Raw genomic sequence first — 17557 nt, 5'->3', positions numbered from 1 at the left:
AGAGAATCCAGAAACCTTGGACCATCTTGAGGGATTGGAGAGCAGGACCCAGAGCCTTACTCCAGGTCAAACCTAAGGAACCTACAAACCTAGATGTCCGAGTGGGTGTGCAGGCCCCTGGACCAGGAACCTTTCTGCACACATAAGGAAGTGTGTTTGTGTGTGTGTGTTTGTGTTGCGGGGGCGGGGGGGGGGGAGCAGGGGGAGGAAGAATGGTGACCTGAGGGGAATAAAGAGAAAGAAGGCACTTGGAAGTGACCAAGGTTAAGTTTCTACTACCCAGTTGAATGGAGGCTATTTTGGGTGTGGGCTGACAGTTATATCTGCTTCACATTTTTTAATTATTATTATTCCTAGCACCAGTCCAGCAGTTCCACCATTTCATAAATAAATTTTTGCTGAGCACCAAGGCTCAAGGCTCAGGTTCAGATCCCAGCCCAGCCTCCAAATGGCCTTGAGCATTTTGTATCCCTTTTCTGAGCCCTGGTGATCTCACTGGGACCGTGAAGGGGTTGAACTTCAGGATGTCCATGGTGCCTCTTTCTGCACTGATATTCTGTGGCTCTTCCCAGTCTATGACACAGAAGGGAGTTCAGGAAAAGCGTGATAAAGCATCTCTATTCCAATCTGGAGAGACGAGACACAGATACACGGGCATACACACTTAAACAAATGTGGGTAACCCAACATCACAGTAGCCAAGAGGAAATATGACATTAAGATTTAAGATGCAGACTTGGGATTGAACAGACCAACGTTACATCCCCATCTTCATCACTAACTAGCTGGTGATCTTGGTCAAGTCACTGTACATCTCTGAGTCTTGACTTCCTCACCTTTAAAATGAGGATAACCATCACTACCTTTAGGGCTGTTGTTATCACCACCATGCATTCACCACCAAACCACTATTATGTTTTTTTTTAATATATTTTATTGATTTTTTACAGAGAGGAAGGGAGAGGGATAGAGAGTTAGAAACATCGATGAGAGAGAAACATCGATCAGCCGCCTCCTGCACATCTCCCAGTGGGGATGTGCCCGCAACCCAGGTACATGCCCCTGACCGGAATCGAACCTGGGACCTTTCAGTCCGCAGGCCGACGCTCTATCCACTGAGCCAAACCGGTTTCGGCTATTATGTTTGTTTTGCTGAAGATTGTGAATCATGGTAGGAACCAAGTGAAAGGCAGAGAAGGGCAGGCTAGCAGGTCTCAAGTGTGGAATAGAGAGATCCCTGAGGGCCAGCGTGTGGAGAGGCTCTTGGATGAGGCAAGCCATGAATGGTGCAGGGACGTGTAAAACTGTTAGCAGAGAGGAGGAGGTACCGCTAGAGGAAGAAGGAGAAAACTGACAAAGAAGCAAAGCGGAGTCAGGCTTGGGAAGATCGCTTCCTCCCCGGAGCCTTATTTTCCTCATGTGTAAGGTGTGCATAACAAGACCAGGCTTGCAGTGTTGTTGCAGTGAGCACTTGAGATGACATAAGTCAAGCACATGTGAAGATGCCTGGCTCTGGAACCTCATCAAATATCAGTGTCAGTTCTTTCCCTAGGGAGTGGACTCACAAAATATCAGGTCTAGAAGGATCCTCAAAGAATATCTATAGTAACACACACATCTATTCACGACTGTTCACATATCATCCATCAATCTATCCAGCTATTACCTACCCATTTTTCTTACATTAATTTAAACAGCAACAATTCATTCATCATTCATTCACCATCCATCTAGCCAAATGTCCATTCATTCTTCACCCATCATCTCTTCCTTATCCATCATCATGCATTCACCACCAAACCATTATCCATCTACCTATCATCTATTCTATATTCATCCCTCATCAATCAATTTATAATCCATACATCCATTCAGCAGGCCACTCACCCAGCCATCATTAGTCCATCTATCTATTTATTATCTATCCATCATTCATCTGTCTACCATTCACTAGTCATTAATAGCCATTTACCATCTTGTCTGCATTCATTAATCTTTATCCTTTCATTCTTCATGCATCTATCCATCTATTTATCACTCATCCATCCATCCATCCATCCATCCAACATATATTCCTCATTCATTTTTTTCATATCTATCATTCACAAACCAATCATCAATTCACCAATTTCTTCATTCATTCCTCTTCCGTTCACTATCCATCCCTCATTCACCTCTTCCCTAAATATCTATCATTTATTAGCCACATCTATCATTGTCTATGCATCTGACATCTATCTAAATAACCACATACAATTCATCTAACCATTTTATCATCTGTCTATAAGTATCAATCCAGTCATTCATTCATGTACTTCATATCACCTGCTATGCAAACTGTACTAGGGATACAGACTAAATAAATTACAGTGTGTCCTCAAGTGGTTCAGAGTCTAGTAGGGAAAGACAGACAAGCCAAGAGTTATATACAAGGTGACGGCTGCTATAATAGAGGAATGATTGCATCATGTACCGTGGGGGAGATAACAGAGAAAAGAGCCACCACCTACCTGGGAATCAGGGGAAGGTTCACAAAGGGGTAGCAGTTGAGCTGGGTCTAGAGGGATGAGGAGAAGTTCACTGGTGTTTTTGTGGGGCAGAAACTGAGTCCTAAGATGGGGAAGTGACTCTGCACAACCATACTGAGAGTTAGCAACGGGGCAGAGACTGGCACCCAGGCCTCCAGCCTCTTGGACTAGCCCCGTTTCCGTTTCCCAAATCTGGGAGGACGTGTAAGCCAAAGAACCCACCTCGAAGCTGTGGAAGAATGCTGCTGCTGCTGCTGCAGCAGGATCTGGCTGTGGACTGAGTAGAGCAGGGGGTTCTTCTAGGCTTTGGCTCTCCCTTCAGGGGGAGGTGATGGCAGAAGCCCTAGGACTGGCATGGATTTGACAAAGGGGAGGAGAGACTGGCCTTGGGAGGGGGGAAGAAAGATAGGGAAGGGGTGAGGTGAGAAAAACTTAGGTTTCGCTTCTTAGGTAACGTTGGATCAAAAGAGAGACCCCTAGTATGTGCTTGTCACCTTTACTCAGGTAATTAATATTGTTACTACTCTAGCAGCCACGTTTTATTGAGCACTGACTATGTGCTAAACACTGTCTGTAAGCCTTCCATGCATTACCTCATATTGCCCCGCCCCCCAGAAACCCAAGTAGTTATTACTTTTATCCCCATTTTCCAGATGAGGAAACTGAGCTTCTGTGAGGTTAAGCTGGGACTTAAATATAGTTCATGTGGCAACAAATCCTACATCTTTTTCATGCCTTTCTCTCATTATTCATTGGGCATTGTATATGGTTATGCTAGTCACTGAGCATGGAGCATGAATAGGGAAGGAGGAGAGGCAGCAGAAAAGAGAGAATCATACATTACTTAGATACATTTATTCATTTAGTAAATTGTATTCTCCATCACATTGGAGATTTTTTTCTGTATCCCAGACTCTTAAACAGTGCATGGCACATAGTAGGCACTCAAAAAAGTTTGCTCTTGCTTAAATTCTATTGCAAAGAAAATGGGTGACCAATTAAAAAAATATATAGGTTCACATATTCTAACACAAATCCAAAGTAATAATAGCACAAAGAAGATAGAATTTTATTTTTCTCAAGTTTGGGTGTAAATCATTCAGAACTAGCATGATACAGTTGGGGTCCCAGGCTTCTTCTTTCTTATAGTTCTGCCACCTCTAGGGTGTTGCCCTGGTCAGATGACTCCCCATGTCTAGACCGCAGCCTGTGAGCAGGGGAAAGGCAAGGGGCAGCCATGAATTAAAAGATGCTCACATCACTTCTGTCCACATACCACTGGTCAGAATTTAGTCACATAGCTATAACTAGATGCAAGGGGGAGGCTGGGAAATGCAGTCTTTATTCTGTGTGGCTAAGTGTTTGGATAAAAGTCAGAAGTTTTATTTCTAAAGGAGAAAGGGAGAATGGATATGAGAGGCAACGAGTGGTCTCTGGCAGAGACGAGAAGATGTGTGGGCACCAGTAGTGTCCACAGTGTGAAGACTCCATAGGGAAAGATAGCCTCTCTCCCACTAGCCTGCAAGTTCCCTGAGGGCAGGGGGTTATTTAATCACCCCGATGTCCCTGGCAGCTTCTAGCTCAGACTTACAGAGAGGACTTCTCAGATTGATGATTTGATGGAATCAGAACAAGTGGGTGAGAGGGCTTCTGCTGGTGATGACCAAAGCGGAGAGGATTAAAGGTCAGGCCGGGCCTCTGGGAGGCAGCCAGCTTCACTGGAGAGACACAGGAAGGTGACTGGCAAGAGGGCTGGACTGGGTAAAGGGGCATAGAGGAGCCTGGAAAGGCGGGAGCAGCATGGAGGTGGGGGAGGATGGCTTAGTAACCACAGCTCTTCCCTCAGTGGATGCTCAACAGCCCACTCTTATCTCATTGGTGAGGATAAATGGTGCCTAAAGTTGGGGGGTATGGGGAGGTGTTTGTTTTGAACACCATGGGCCCATTCCTGTCAGAGAAAACCATCAGTGGTTTCCTTCCTTCCTTCCTTCCTTCCTTCCTTCCTTCCTTCCTTCCTTCCTTCCTTCCTTCCCCCTCCCTCCCTCCCTCCCTCCCTCCCTCCCTCCCTCCCTTCCTTCCTTCCTCCCTCCCTCCCTCCCTCCCTCCCTCCCTTCCTTCTTTCCTTCCTTCCTTCCTTCCTTCCTTCCCACCCTACTTCCTTTCTCCCTACTTCCTCCCTCCCTCCCTCTTTCCCTCTCTCTCTTCCTTCTTTCCTTCCTTCTCTCTCTTCCTTCCACCTCTCATCTTCTCTCTCTCTCTCTCTCTCTCTCTCTCTCTCTCTCTATCTCTCTCCTTCCTCCTCTAATTATTCAATCTGTCCCAGAATAATTTGAGTCCTTTTTCCAGAAAGGATTTCGTCTTGTACTGGGGGCTTCAAGGAGGTGTCCTGGTCTGTTCTAAACTGAGCAACACATAGCCCGCTCCCTCCCTCTCTCTCTCCTATATAATAAAAGGTTAATATGCAAATTGACCAAAAGGTGGAATGACTGGAATGCCTGCAGCCCTTCCCCCTGGCTAGCCCCACCCCTGAGCGGGCATCTGGACCCTGATCGGGGGGTGGGGCTGGCCAGCAAACTGCCCACGGCCCCTCGCCCCAGCTGGCCCGCCCCTAATGACCCCCATCAGGGTGGGCCAGCTGGACCCCACCAGTGCATGAATTTGTGCACTGGGCCTCTAAAAAAAAAAAAAATATATATATATATAATTTGCAGCTGCTCAGAGGGTGGGTCCACAGCTGCTTGACTGACCGGGATGAGCGGTGCTCCCACAGCTGGCTGATCCCAGCAGGTCATGCCCCCCACCAGTGCATGAATCCATGCATGGGGCCTGTAGTATATATATATATTAGAGGCCTGGTGCACAAAAATTTATGCACTCTGGGGGGAGGGGGGGTCCCTCAGCCCGGCCTGTGCCCTCTCGCAGTCTGGGACCTCTCAGGAGATAACGACCTGCTGGCTTAGGCCTGCTCCCGGGTGGCAGAGGGCAGGCCTAATCCCTAGGTGCAGCCCCTGGTTGGGCTCAGAGCAGGGCTGATTGGGGAGTTGGGGCGCCGCCCCCAGTCATGCACAGAGCAGGGCAGATTGGGAGGTTGTGATGCCACCCTCAGTCATGCTCAGGGTAGGGCCGATTGGGGGGTTGGGGCACCGCCCCCTGTCACACTCAAGGCAGGGTCGATGGGGAGGTTGTGGCGCCACCCCTATCACGCACAGAGCAGGGCCAATCAGGGGGTTGAAGAGCTCCCCCCTGTCACTCAAGAGTAGGTCCGATAGGGGAGTTGGGGCAACATCCCCTGTCACACACAGAGCAGGGTGGATCAGGGGGTTGGGGCGCCGCACCCTGTCACACTCAGGGCAGGGGCGATGGGGAGGTTATGGCTCTACCCCGTTACACACAGAGCAGGGCCCGTGGGGGGCGGGGGGGGGCGCCACACCCTGTCACACACAGAGCCACAGGGCGACCAGGGGGTTGGGGAGCTCCCCCCTATCAGGCACAGAGCAGGGCTGATCAGAGGGTTGGGGCGCCTTCCCCTGTCACGAACAGAGCAGGGCGGATAGGGAGGTTGTGGCCCCGCCCCCCGTCACACACAGAGCGGCAGGGTGATCAGGGGATTTGGGCGCTGCCCCCTGTCACGCTGATCCCGGTGCTGGGAGGCCTCGCGGCTCCGCTGATCCCGGTGCTGGGAGGCATATTACCCTTTTACTATATAGGATAGAGGCCTGGTGCATGGGTGGGGGCTGGCTGGTTTGCTCTGAAGGGTGTCCTGGATCAGGGTGGGGTTCCCCACTGGGATGCCTGGCCAGCCTGGATGAGGGGATGATGGCTGTTTGCAGCTGGTCACACACCCTTCAGGGTGGGGGTCTCCACTGGGGTGCCTGGCCAGTCTGGGTGAGGGGCTGAGGGTTGTTTCCAGGCTGGTGGGTGACTGAAGCTCCCAACCGCTCCTTTTTTTCTTTTTTTTTTTAAATTCTGGGCCAGCTTTAGCTCTGAGGCTTGGCTCCAGCTCTTAGGCCTCGGCTGCTGAAAGCAGGTATCTGGTTTGTTTGGGTTCTATAATCGAAACACTGTTTCAACTCCAGCTCTGAGATCCCGGCTGGCTGAAAGCAGGTTTCTGGGGTTTTTTTTAGCTTCTATATTTGTAACAATGTTTTAAACTGCAAGCTCAGAGGCTGGCAGCAGCAGGCGGGGAACGCTGGAGTCCTCTGTCACTGAAGCAAGCAAGCCTCATGTTTGCTTCAAGCTGCCTGGCTGCTGGCCGCCATCTTGGCTGGCAGTTAATTTGCATATTGCCCTGATTAGCCAATGGGAAGGGTAGCGGATGTATGGCTAATTACCATGTTTCTCTTTTATTAGATAGGATGTGTGTGTGTGTGTGTATATACATGTGTATATATACATGCGAACAATCTACATACATACATATGTATGTATAATCATATGTGTCAGGAGTTACCATGCTAGTCTCAGGAGGCACAGTGCCAAGCAAGTCAGACAAGGTCCTTGCCCTCAGGAAGCTTATGGTCAATAGAGACAGATATACAAAAATAAATGCATGAATAACTATAATTACTAAATTATTAAATCAGCCCTACAAAGAAGCACAGGATGCTCTGAGAGCATATTCAGTATTAATTCCAACATTCTTTACACCAGTATTTAACAAGAGAGATGATAGAAGATCATTTTTTAAGAGTAAAATCATGCCTCTTGTTCAAATATAAAATGAACACGTGTCAGAGTTTTTATTAAAATCATTAACTTATAAGGGAATCACACAGACACACACACACACACAATGAAGAATGCTGAAATTAATTTGCTAAAGATGCAAAATGATTTCCTTTCAAGAGGACCGGGGGTGGGGGGAATCACTTACACCTCAAGCAGATAAAATGTATTTGCATCTCTATGGACAAGAATTATTTGTACTGCTATCAGCCTTGTTACAATCTACAGAGATGTATGATGCATCGAAGATAAAGGCATAATTTCCTGGCTTTTGTGGCTCAGTGGTTGAGCATCAACCTATGAACAGTTTGATTCCTGGCCAGTGTTTCAGGCTGGATCCTCAGTGTGGGGTGTGCAGGAGGCAGCCGATTAATGATTTTTCTCTCATCATTTCTATCTCTCTCTCCCTCTCCCTTACTCACTGAAATCAATAAATAAGCAATTATTAGAAAGGCATGATTGTCACAGAATCAGATGACCTGAGATGTGGTGATGACAAGGTATAGCATTCCATAGGATATCCGGTGATCTTTGTGGGCTTTTTTTCTATTTCAAGTCTTTTACAATTTTCCCTGATATGAGTCAGACCTGTGCTAGGTATTGGTAACACAGAGGTAAGCCGTACAGACACAGTATCTCCCTCAGGGGGAAGGTTATAATGTTGCCTTATGTTCTAATAGTGGGGTGGAGGGCTGGGGAACACACAATTTCTGGAAGCCAAACTGAGTCTTTGCCATTTTTGTCTAAAATCAGATTATAAAAGCACTTTGTACCCTGAGAAAAACCAGGGCTCTTCTGTCTAGCTCTAAATCCCCAAATAAATGAAGTCTTGGGCCTTTCCTGTGAGTTACTCACTCCCCAACAAAAACGACTTTATTTCACGTCTGCAAAACCCCATCTGAAAACATGTAATTACCTTTGCAGATATAAAAATCAGGTGAGAAAATTGCTGTCTCTCCTACCTTGGACAGGCTAACCCTCAGTAATTTTTCCCCTCGAAGTATCTGTTATAGTTTTCATTTGGTGATTTATTGTTCTGAAAACCGGATCCTCTTGTGAAACTCCTTTTCAGGTAAATTTTTGTTTGATTTCTAAATGCTTTTGTCTCTGAATTTTCTTTGAGACAACACACAACAACAGCAGCAACCAAAATGATTACAGATTGTTGTAAGTGCCATGAAATCAGTAAGTGTAGTGATACAATAAACTTGGGAAGAGAGAATTGCTTTAGATTAGGGGTCAGCAAACTTTGTAAGGGACCAGACAGTAAGTATCTTAGGCTTTGAGGGACATCTAGTCTCTGTCACCACTCTCAGCTCTGCCATTGTGGGATAGCAACCATACTAGTAGGCAATATGGAAATGAATGGGCATGGCTGTGTTCCAATAAAACTTTATTTATAAAAACAGGTGGTAGGCTAGATTTGGGATATGGGTATTGTTTGCTGATCCCTGTTTGAAATCATGCAAGACTTTCCTGAGAAGGTGATATTTAAGATGAAACCTGGAGAATGAGAAGAAGCTGGCATCCCAAGCAGACAGGGCAGAATGCCCAAAGGCCCCAAGGTAGAAAAGAGTTTGGTGTATCTAAGAACTAGTAAAGGTGCCGGAGACCAAAGCACCGTGACTGAGGGAGAGCTTGGGAGATGAGGCCAGCGATGTTGACGGGGGCTGGCTCATACAACACACTGTGGGCCACAGTAAGGAGTTTGGATTTTATTCTAGGAGCAAGGTATTACAGGGTTTAAACTGTGGAGTGACTGTGTCAGATTTTAAGTTTCAAAAGAGAACTCTGACAGCTGTAAACTGGAGGGGAACAAAACAGAGGAGTGAGACTAGCAAGTAGGCTTTAGTAGTTATTTGGGCAAAAGCTGACAGCAGACATGAAAGATGGCCCAGATGCTCTGGCCAGTGTAGTTCAGTCGGTTGAGAGTTGTCCCACGCACCAAGAGGTCGCTGGTTCGATTCCTGGTTGGGGCACATGCCTGGGTTGTAGGCTCTATCCCTGGTGGTGGGCATGCAAGAGGCAGCCCATTGATGTTTCTCTCTCACTGATGTTTCTCTCCCTCTCTCCCTCTCCTTTCTCTCTCTCTCTCAAATCTATACTAATAAAAGGGTAATATGCTAATCAGACCGGACGTCTTCTGGACATCCTTCTGGACAAAGCCACAGTTGCGGGGGGCTGAGGCAGAGGCGGTTAGGGGCGATCAGGCCGTCAGGAGAGAGCAGTTAGGGGCAATCAGGCCAGCAGGGGAGAGTAGTTAGGGATGTATTAGGCAGGCAGGCAGCGTGGTTAGGGGCAATCAGGTAGGCAGGCAGGTGAGTGGTTAGGAGCCAGTGGTCCCAGATTGTGAGAGGGATGTCCGACTGTCTGAGAGGTCCTGGATTGGAGACGGTGCAGGCCAGGCTGAGGGACCCCCCCTCCCATGCAGGAATTTCATGCACTGGGCCTCTAGTAGTAGTAGTAGTAGTAATAATAAATAAATAAATAAATAAATGAATGAATGAATAAATAAATAAAAAGAAAGATGGCCCTGGAAATGAAGAGAATGTTGGACTGAGAGGCATTTTGTGGGAGTGGGCAGGTATGAGGTGGGATTTATCTCAGCATCAAAGACAACCCCCTCCTCCCATTTCCTGCTGCATAATGCCTGAACTCCTCTCCCTGGTGACCAGGCTTTCTTTGGTGATGGGAGGATGCTCCAACCAACTGAGCCACCAGGCCTGGGCTTGACCAGGCTTCCTGATGTGGCCTCATGAGCTGTCCAGCCTCACCCTTGCTACTCCTGACTTTCCCTCACTGCACCCTACCCCCAACCCAGAAGCATGTACAAGATTCTACAGCACAAGTTGTGGGGCTCACTTGTCTGTAAGGCCCCCTGCTTCCCCCTTTACACTGTTAGTTCCTTGAGAACAGGAGTTACCACCAATGTATCCCCACAAAGTGAACAAAGTCAGAGAGTCTGATAAACATTAGTTGCCTGAGTAAATGAACAATGAACAAATAAAACCTCAGTGGTTTGTGCTGATGCTCCTTGAATCAATTAGTTTATAAGAGAGTAAATAAATGAAAGGAATGAATGAATGAATGAACTCACAGTGCCTAACATCAAGTCTGCTTACACAACAGACTAACAAATATTTATCTTTATTATTTAAAAATGGAGTATATTTAGACCATATATATTCATACAGTTTAAAATATATAAATAAAGATATTGTGAAAGTCTCATTCTCACTCCTGGTTCCCACCACTTTTATTAGTTTCTGATCGTTCCAGAGTTTCTTCAAGCAAATTTATGCAAATGAAAAAAATGTATTGTTATTGCCCAAGGCTGTGCTTGGTGAGGGTAGTTAGGACTGAGCTGGTAGGGATTTGTCTATCCGTCTCTCATTTATCCTGAAACCTGAATCAGAGGCCCAGACTCCGGCTTCATCCTGGCTGGGGCTCTGACCTCCCACCTGGCCTGCGTGGAGGGGAGGCACAGCCCCTCCATGGGAAGAGATAGCAAGGCTCACTGTTTCCTAGGAGAGGGCTGGTGCCATGGGCTCTGCCTGAGCTGCTGCTGGGTGGAGCCCCACCCAACTAAAGAGCAGCAAAGCCCAGAGCGAGAGCCTTCCTCCCTTTCCATTTCTCCTTCAACTTGTTCTGAAGGAGAAAGTCTCCCTTGAATGCTGGTGTGTTTTTAACACCTCTCTTAACACTTACTTCCCTTTTTAGCAGCGAGCCGGCCTCCACCTCGGAGCCTTCTGCAGGCAGCCGGATTTGGCAAGAATTTAATGACATTGTTTTGTTTTCATTGTACTTATTTTTATGGTTACCTTCTATTTATGGCACGGGATACTGGTTTTCCATTTATGGAGGGATCTAAAGTTCCCTTTTGAAATGAATATTTTTATGTTTTTAAAAGAGGGTCCGTTTAAAGAAGAACATGTTATGTAACTGGCAGCACAGGTGGTACCCAGACATGAAAAGAATAATAAAGAGAAATGTGATGGGCTGAAAAGGATGAAATGCCTCTCAGATCAAATGCTTCTCCCAGCCCCTGCTTAACAGAAGAGACCACTGAGGCTTACTGAGGGGAAGGGACTTTCTCAAGGGCACTCTAATGACACGGACTGAGAACTGGACTGCCTGGTCCCTCTGTGGTGGGGACAACCTGTGCCAGAGGGGTTGGGCAAGGGCCAGAGATCGTGTGCACTCTCATCGGCCTTGCCACTACACTGGGTCCTCCAAAGCTGGCCAAGTCACAGACGGAGGCCAAAAAGGGCCTGGGCCCTGACGGAGATGAGAGAAGCACGTTGGGTTTCATCAAGCACTGAGAATGTGCTAGATCCTGCACTGGGTGCTGGACTTTGCCCCAAGGGGACTCAGGGGAAAGACACATCCTACACAAATAATTCAAGTTCCTGGAGGCAGTGTGGCAAGTGCTCCAACAAAGACATTGCTAATGACATCTAGGGTTTTTGCCTGCAGAGTGTTCATTTCCCTGTTTTCTTTTGGGAAACCATCCCTCCCCCACTCTTGCTTGTTGTAGCTCAGGCCAGTCAAACCCCACATCCACATCAAAGGTGGGCACATGACCAGGCCTGCCCAATCAGAATGCTTCATTCCTCTGGCCATAGAGATTGGCATAAAGTTGGACACATGGCCCAAGTCAGGCCAATGGGGGCCTTCCCTAGGACTTTTGCTGGAACTGCTAGGAAGATGGCCCACTCCAAAGGAGTTTCTAAAAGGATAGCTGTGATCCAGAGTTATGGCAGCCATCGTTGTCTCTAACAGAGGGGAGGCTCTCTGAGAATGAAGCTGACATCGAGACAGTTCTAATGATATCCTAAGATCATCTGCGTTCAGTCATAAAATCAGTGTCCTGAAGTCAGTTCTGGAAACCAATCACTTATCTTTTTTTTTTTTTTTTTTTCCCTTTAGCCACTTTGAGCTGGATTTCTGTCACTTACAACCAAAAGAGAACTGGCCAATTCCAGGTAGAAACACGTGGGAACGTTGGAAAAGGAAAGTAGTTGGGGTGGTGAAGAATTGGCTGGAAATTCTTTCTGATAGGGGTAGGACTTGAGTAGGGTATTGATAAATGAAGAAGATTTTGATGCATGAAGAAGAAACAATATTTCCAGTGAGGGGAGCAGCTCGGGCAAAGGCTTGGCAGTGGAACCTGCAAGGGCGGGCACAGTCAGTGTGGCTGGGAAAAGGGGGAGGGTAGAGAAGTGGTGGGAAAGGGACTGGCAGGGAGGGATGTGCCTGAATTGTGCAGAAAATCAGTCTATTCCTTTGCCTACATCCTCCTTCCTTCATCGGTTAAGTTATCCACAATCATTTATGAAGCACCTACTATGTGCCTGGCACTCTTGAAGGGCTGGTGAGAGCAGTGGACAACACAGGCAAAGTCCTAGTCCTCTTATAGTTTCCATTCTAGTCAAAGGAGACAGGCAGTAAACAAGATAACTAGATAAATAAGTATCATAGAGTCAGTAATGACTTATGAAGAAAAACTAAGACAAGGGGATAAAGACTGGTGGAAAGCTGTTTGGGATGATGAAAATGGTTGCACCACATTGTGGATGTACTTAATGCCATGGAATTGTACACTTAAAAATGGTTAAAATTTTATGTTACATATATATTACCACACACAAAACAAAAGATTGGTGGAGGAGTGTTGTTCTAGCTTGGGTGGTCAGGGCAGGCCTCCTTGAGAAGGTGGTATTTGAGCAGAGATTTGAATGAAGGGAATTAGCAAGGTAGATGAGGGGAGAACATTCTAGGCAGATGGCAATGGGCCTGGTGTGTTCCAGGAACTGCTAGGAGACTGGTGTGCCTGGAGCTCAGAGAGCAAGGGGAGTGGGAGGGAGATGAGGTGATAAGGGCAGTAGAGATTGGCACCCCACGAGAGAACCTTCCATTTTATTGTAAGAGTGATGGGAAGCCTTTGCAGGATTGAGCAGGGGAGGGACATGAACTGACCCTTTTTACTCAACTCTTCCCTCTCTCCCACACTCCATTGAGGTATTTATTTCACCTCTGCTTCCTGTATATCTCTGCTGGCTGCTGCCCTCTTTTGCCTGCCTTCATGACTGTTACCTAGTTGAGGTCATCATTTTTACATGGATGACCCAAGTGGCCTCCAACCAGCCTCTGGGCCGTCCCCCAGCCAGCCCTCACCTTGGTCACCAGGGGCTTTCCACCTGCACCTCTGAGTAGTCCTTCCCTTAGTGAAGTAGTCCTTCCCAAGTCCCTGTCTACAGTGTGTTCTCAATAAATAACTACTTTTATAAAAACCCTGGGTGGTATTCATCGCGTCGAGAACCGCCGTGACCAAGTGGAAGGAAGTCAGTCCTGCAGGGGTTATCTTGGCGATGGCTGTGCCCTCCCCCGAGCTGTTTCCCCAGAGCTGTTTCCTGTAAGGGTGGGGTTTGAGGTAGGAACCTGCCCTGGGAGCTGGAGGCATATCTTTATGAAGTGTGCCATGCCAGCATGGCCAAGGGTGAACCTGAGTAGGGGCAGCTGAAAGGCTTAGAAAAGACAGACAAGAGAATGAAATCTGGGTCTTGGTGGGACACTGCTTCTCTGAGAGACAGCGACCATGCCCACAGCCGTGTCTTTATTTTATTGCAGATTTGCCACAAGGCAAAGTAAGGGCGTGACCAAGATGTTTACAACATTCTCCTGGGTTTCAATCCTACTCAACTACATGCACCTGAACTCTATCAAGCCTACATCACTCAGGCACGTGGGGCCATGTGTTTGGACCATAGGTTCAAGCTTACAACTATAGCTGTTGGCTATAATTGTGCCAGGAGGGCCCTGCCCTCCAAGCTGGGACTTGCACGTGGCAATGAGAGGACTGTGCCCTCTCATCAGTCCAAGGCTTGAACCTGTCCAAAACACTGTAGCGACTCCCCACAATAAAGTTTTAATTCTGTTTCTTTGTTACTAATGTTGTGGCCCCACCCCATAACAAAGAAACAATTTCAGGAGGATGAGGCCCAGGAATCAGGATTTTAAAAAGATTCCCAGGTGATTCTAATGTGCAGCCAAGGTTGAGAACCACTGCTATAGATAATATTAAAAATATATCTAAATGTGCAATTCTTTGTCCAAAAAATGAGCATGTTCAAAATTAAATGAAGAAAATTTGGATATACTCAATGGAGATTTTCACACATATTTGAGCGATGATTCCATTGATTCCACAGATGATGCTGAAAAGGAAAATTTTCCCATCGAATTTCTTAATAGTATTACTCCTTCGGGAATGCCGTGTCATAAATTAAAATTGAAAGTAGATGCAATCATCATGCTATTGAGAAATCTCAATAGTAAATGGGGTCTTTGTAATGGTACCAGATTTATTATCAAAAGATTACGACCTAACATTATTGAAGCTGAAGTATTAACAGGATCTGCAGAGGGAGAGGCTGTTCTGATTCCAAGAATTTATTTGTCCCCATCTGACACTAGCCTCCCATTTAAATTGATTTGATGACAGTTTCCTGTGATGCCAGCATTTGTGATGACTATTAATAAATCACAAGGACAAACTCTAGACAAAGTAGACATATTCCTACCTGAACCCAGTTTTGCACATGTTGCTCTCTCTTGAGTTTGAAGAGCATGTGATGTTACAGTTAAAGTTCTAAGTACTTCATCACAAGGGAAATTAGTCAAGCACTCTGAAAGTGTTTTCACTCTTAATGTGGTGTTCAGGGAGATATTAGAATAAGTTTAATCACTTTATCAGTCATTGTTTGCATCACTGTTGTTTTTATATCATGTTTTTGTTGTTTTCATATCATGTTTTTGTCGTTTTTATATCATGCCTCTGTTGTTATATCCTTTTGTTACTGTTTGTTTATTAATAAATTTATATATTATTTTAATATACATTTTACTAATTTCCTTTCATCTCTCACACTTCTATTATAGAGAAAGGGCAAATAGCAATATTAAAATATCTATGCTAATTAATTCCCTTTTTTAAAAAAATATATTTTATTGATTTTTTACAGAGAGGAAGGGAGAGGGATAGAGAGTTAGAAACATCAATGAGAGAGAAACATCGATCAGCTGCCTCTTGCACACTCTCTACGGGGTATGTGCCCGCAACCCAGGTACATGCCCTTGACTGGAATCGAACCCGGGACCCTTGAGTCCGCAGGCCGATGCTCTATCCACTGAGCCAAATTGGTTAGGGCAATTAATTCCCTTTTAATGTGCATGAATTTCATGCACCGACCGGGCTACTAGTTTGTTGAATAAATGAATGAGTTTGGAATTTATCTTATAAGAATAATCCCACCACCACTGCCACTACCACTATGGTCACCACCACCACCACCACAGTCAGAATCACCGCCAGCCAATCTAGGCTGAGGACTTGCTGTGTGCCAGGCTAAACACTTCAGAGTCTGAGTCCAATCTATTTTTCACAGTCCTAGGAGGAAGCTGCCATAATTAGCCCCATTTTAGAGATGAGAAAACTGAGCTCTGGTGCGATTAAGCCATTTTCCCAAGGCCTTGTAACTCTGAAGCAGAAGAGCTGTCAGTCCAAACTGCCCCGTTCAAAGCCATGGCCACACCTTACAGCTGGGGGAGGTGTATAGGCATTATTGCCTCCATGAGTGGGGTTCCCAGGGGTCTCTGAACCTCACATGAAGGCCAATTGTACATGAGCTTCTTTTGGGGAGCAGGTTCATTTGGGGAGCTTTCATCAGAGTCTCGGAGGGATTCTTGATACCCTCCATTTCAGATGCCCTTCTGCATACAAAGGAGAAGGATGGAGAGTTTTTAAATAGTGGACTGATGAGGTCCATGCTTTTAGAAAATCACTCTGTCTATTCATTGCTGCATTATTCCTAAGAGAAAACATTGGCCATAGACAACAACAGTATGGTGATTACCAGAGGGAAATGGGGTGGGGGGAGGAAGAAAAGAGTAAAAGGGGGGAAAGGAGACTTTACTTAGGGTGGTCAACACACAATCCAATATATAAATTATGTATTACAGAATTGTACACCTGAAACAATGTAATATAATTTTATTAACCAATGTCACCCTAATAAATTCAATAAAAAAAAAATGATTGGAAGCATCCTTCATGTCCACCAATAGTGGACACCTTAATTATGTTATGGTACATCCTCCCTTATAAGGAAATAATATGCAGCTATGAAGGTGAATGGGCGACCTCTGTATGCACCAACATGGAATCATTCCATTATATTTTTTAAAATGAAGCAGTCCTGGCCAGTATGTTAAGTGGTTAGAGCATCAGTCCTCACACCAAAGGGTCTTAGGTTTGATTCCTGGTTAAGGGCACATACCTGGGTTGCAGGTTCGATCCTTGGTGCTGGTCGGGGTGTGTGCAGGAGGCAACCAGTTGTGTCTCTCTTACATCAATGTTTCTCTCTCTCCCCCGCCTCTTTTCCTCTCTTTCACGCTCTCCAAAAATCAATGAAAAAAATATCCTCGGGTGAGGATTAACAAAGAAAAAAAAAAAAAAGAAGAAGCAAAGTGCAGACCAGGGTATATAAAAAGCATCTATTTGTGTTTTTAAAGAGAGAGATTGGGAAAGGCCATAGTTCTAGATTTGCTTCTATATACATAGAATATCTTAAGCAATATTCACAAGACAGCCGCCAATGGAAACCCTACTCATATGCTTTTTATGAAGATTAAATGAGTTAATATTAGATAATTGCTTAGAAGAGTGCCTGGCACATAGTAAGCACTGGGTAAAAGAAGGGCTGCCTGAGAGGCAGGGAGAGACGCACTTTTGCCTGATGCTCTTAGGTACCTTTTGAATTTGTTACCGTGAGCTACCGTGAGCAAATAGTTTTGATATTTTTCTATAAATTAAAATCAAATATATCTAGATAGATAGATAAGAGATCATCTGAGGGGGTGGGCCAGACACTGGCAGGAGGTTCCACCCCGAATTCCCAGGAATTCGCTGGAACTGGTGAAAGGCTACATTGCCGTGGTGTGAAAGTCAGGACGTGAGGAGAAAGAAGAGGGGGGACACCAACACACCCACACTGCAGGGCCCACTATAAAAAGCACATTTAAAAACACCAGACTGGAAATGTTTTTTTTTTTTATTATTATTATTTTAAATAGCAAAAGCGCGTCCCCCCAGGAGGCGTGTTGCAGCTGCGGCTCCGGCAGTTCCCAGGTGATGTCAGTCCTGGCCAGGCGCCAGCCCCAGCCCCTTGGAGACGGTCTTGGTGGGTTCAGCTTGACTGTTTTTCCTTCCTGAGACTTGAGGACACCTTCCTGTCTCAAAGAAA

The 17557-nt window shown here is 46.0% G+C and overlaps 1 long non-coding RNA gene across 4 annotated transcripts in view; it reads left to right on the top strand.

Annotated features, from left to right (window-relative positions):
* The window catches only part of LOC132239475 (uncharacterized), a 63780-nt gene that overhangs the window by 32093 nt on the left and 14130 nt on the right, over positions 1–17557 (top strand). Inside the window, exon 5 of one of the 4 annotated variants that reach the window (XR_009454056.1) lies at positions 12183–14651. The exons of the other annotated variants lie outside the window; for them this stretch is intronic. This is a non-coding gene — a long non-coding RNA (uncharacterized LOC132239475). Of the gene's footprint in view, positions 1–12182; positions 14652–17557 lie in introns of those variants that run through there. 4 annotated transcript variants of the gene reach the window in all.

The sequence above is a fragment of the Myotis daubentonii genome, chromosome 8, assembly GCF_963259705.1.
Source record: "Myotis daubentonii chromosome 8, mMyoDau2.1, whole genome shotgun sequence".
Classification (NCBI taxonomy): Eukaryota; Metazoa; Chordata; class Mammalia; order Chiroptera; family Vespertilionidae; genus Myotis; species Myotis daubentonii.
Note: the sequence above shows the minus strand (reverse complement) of the source record. Positions and strands in the feature narration are given on the sequence as shown.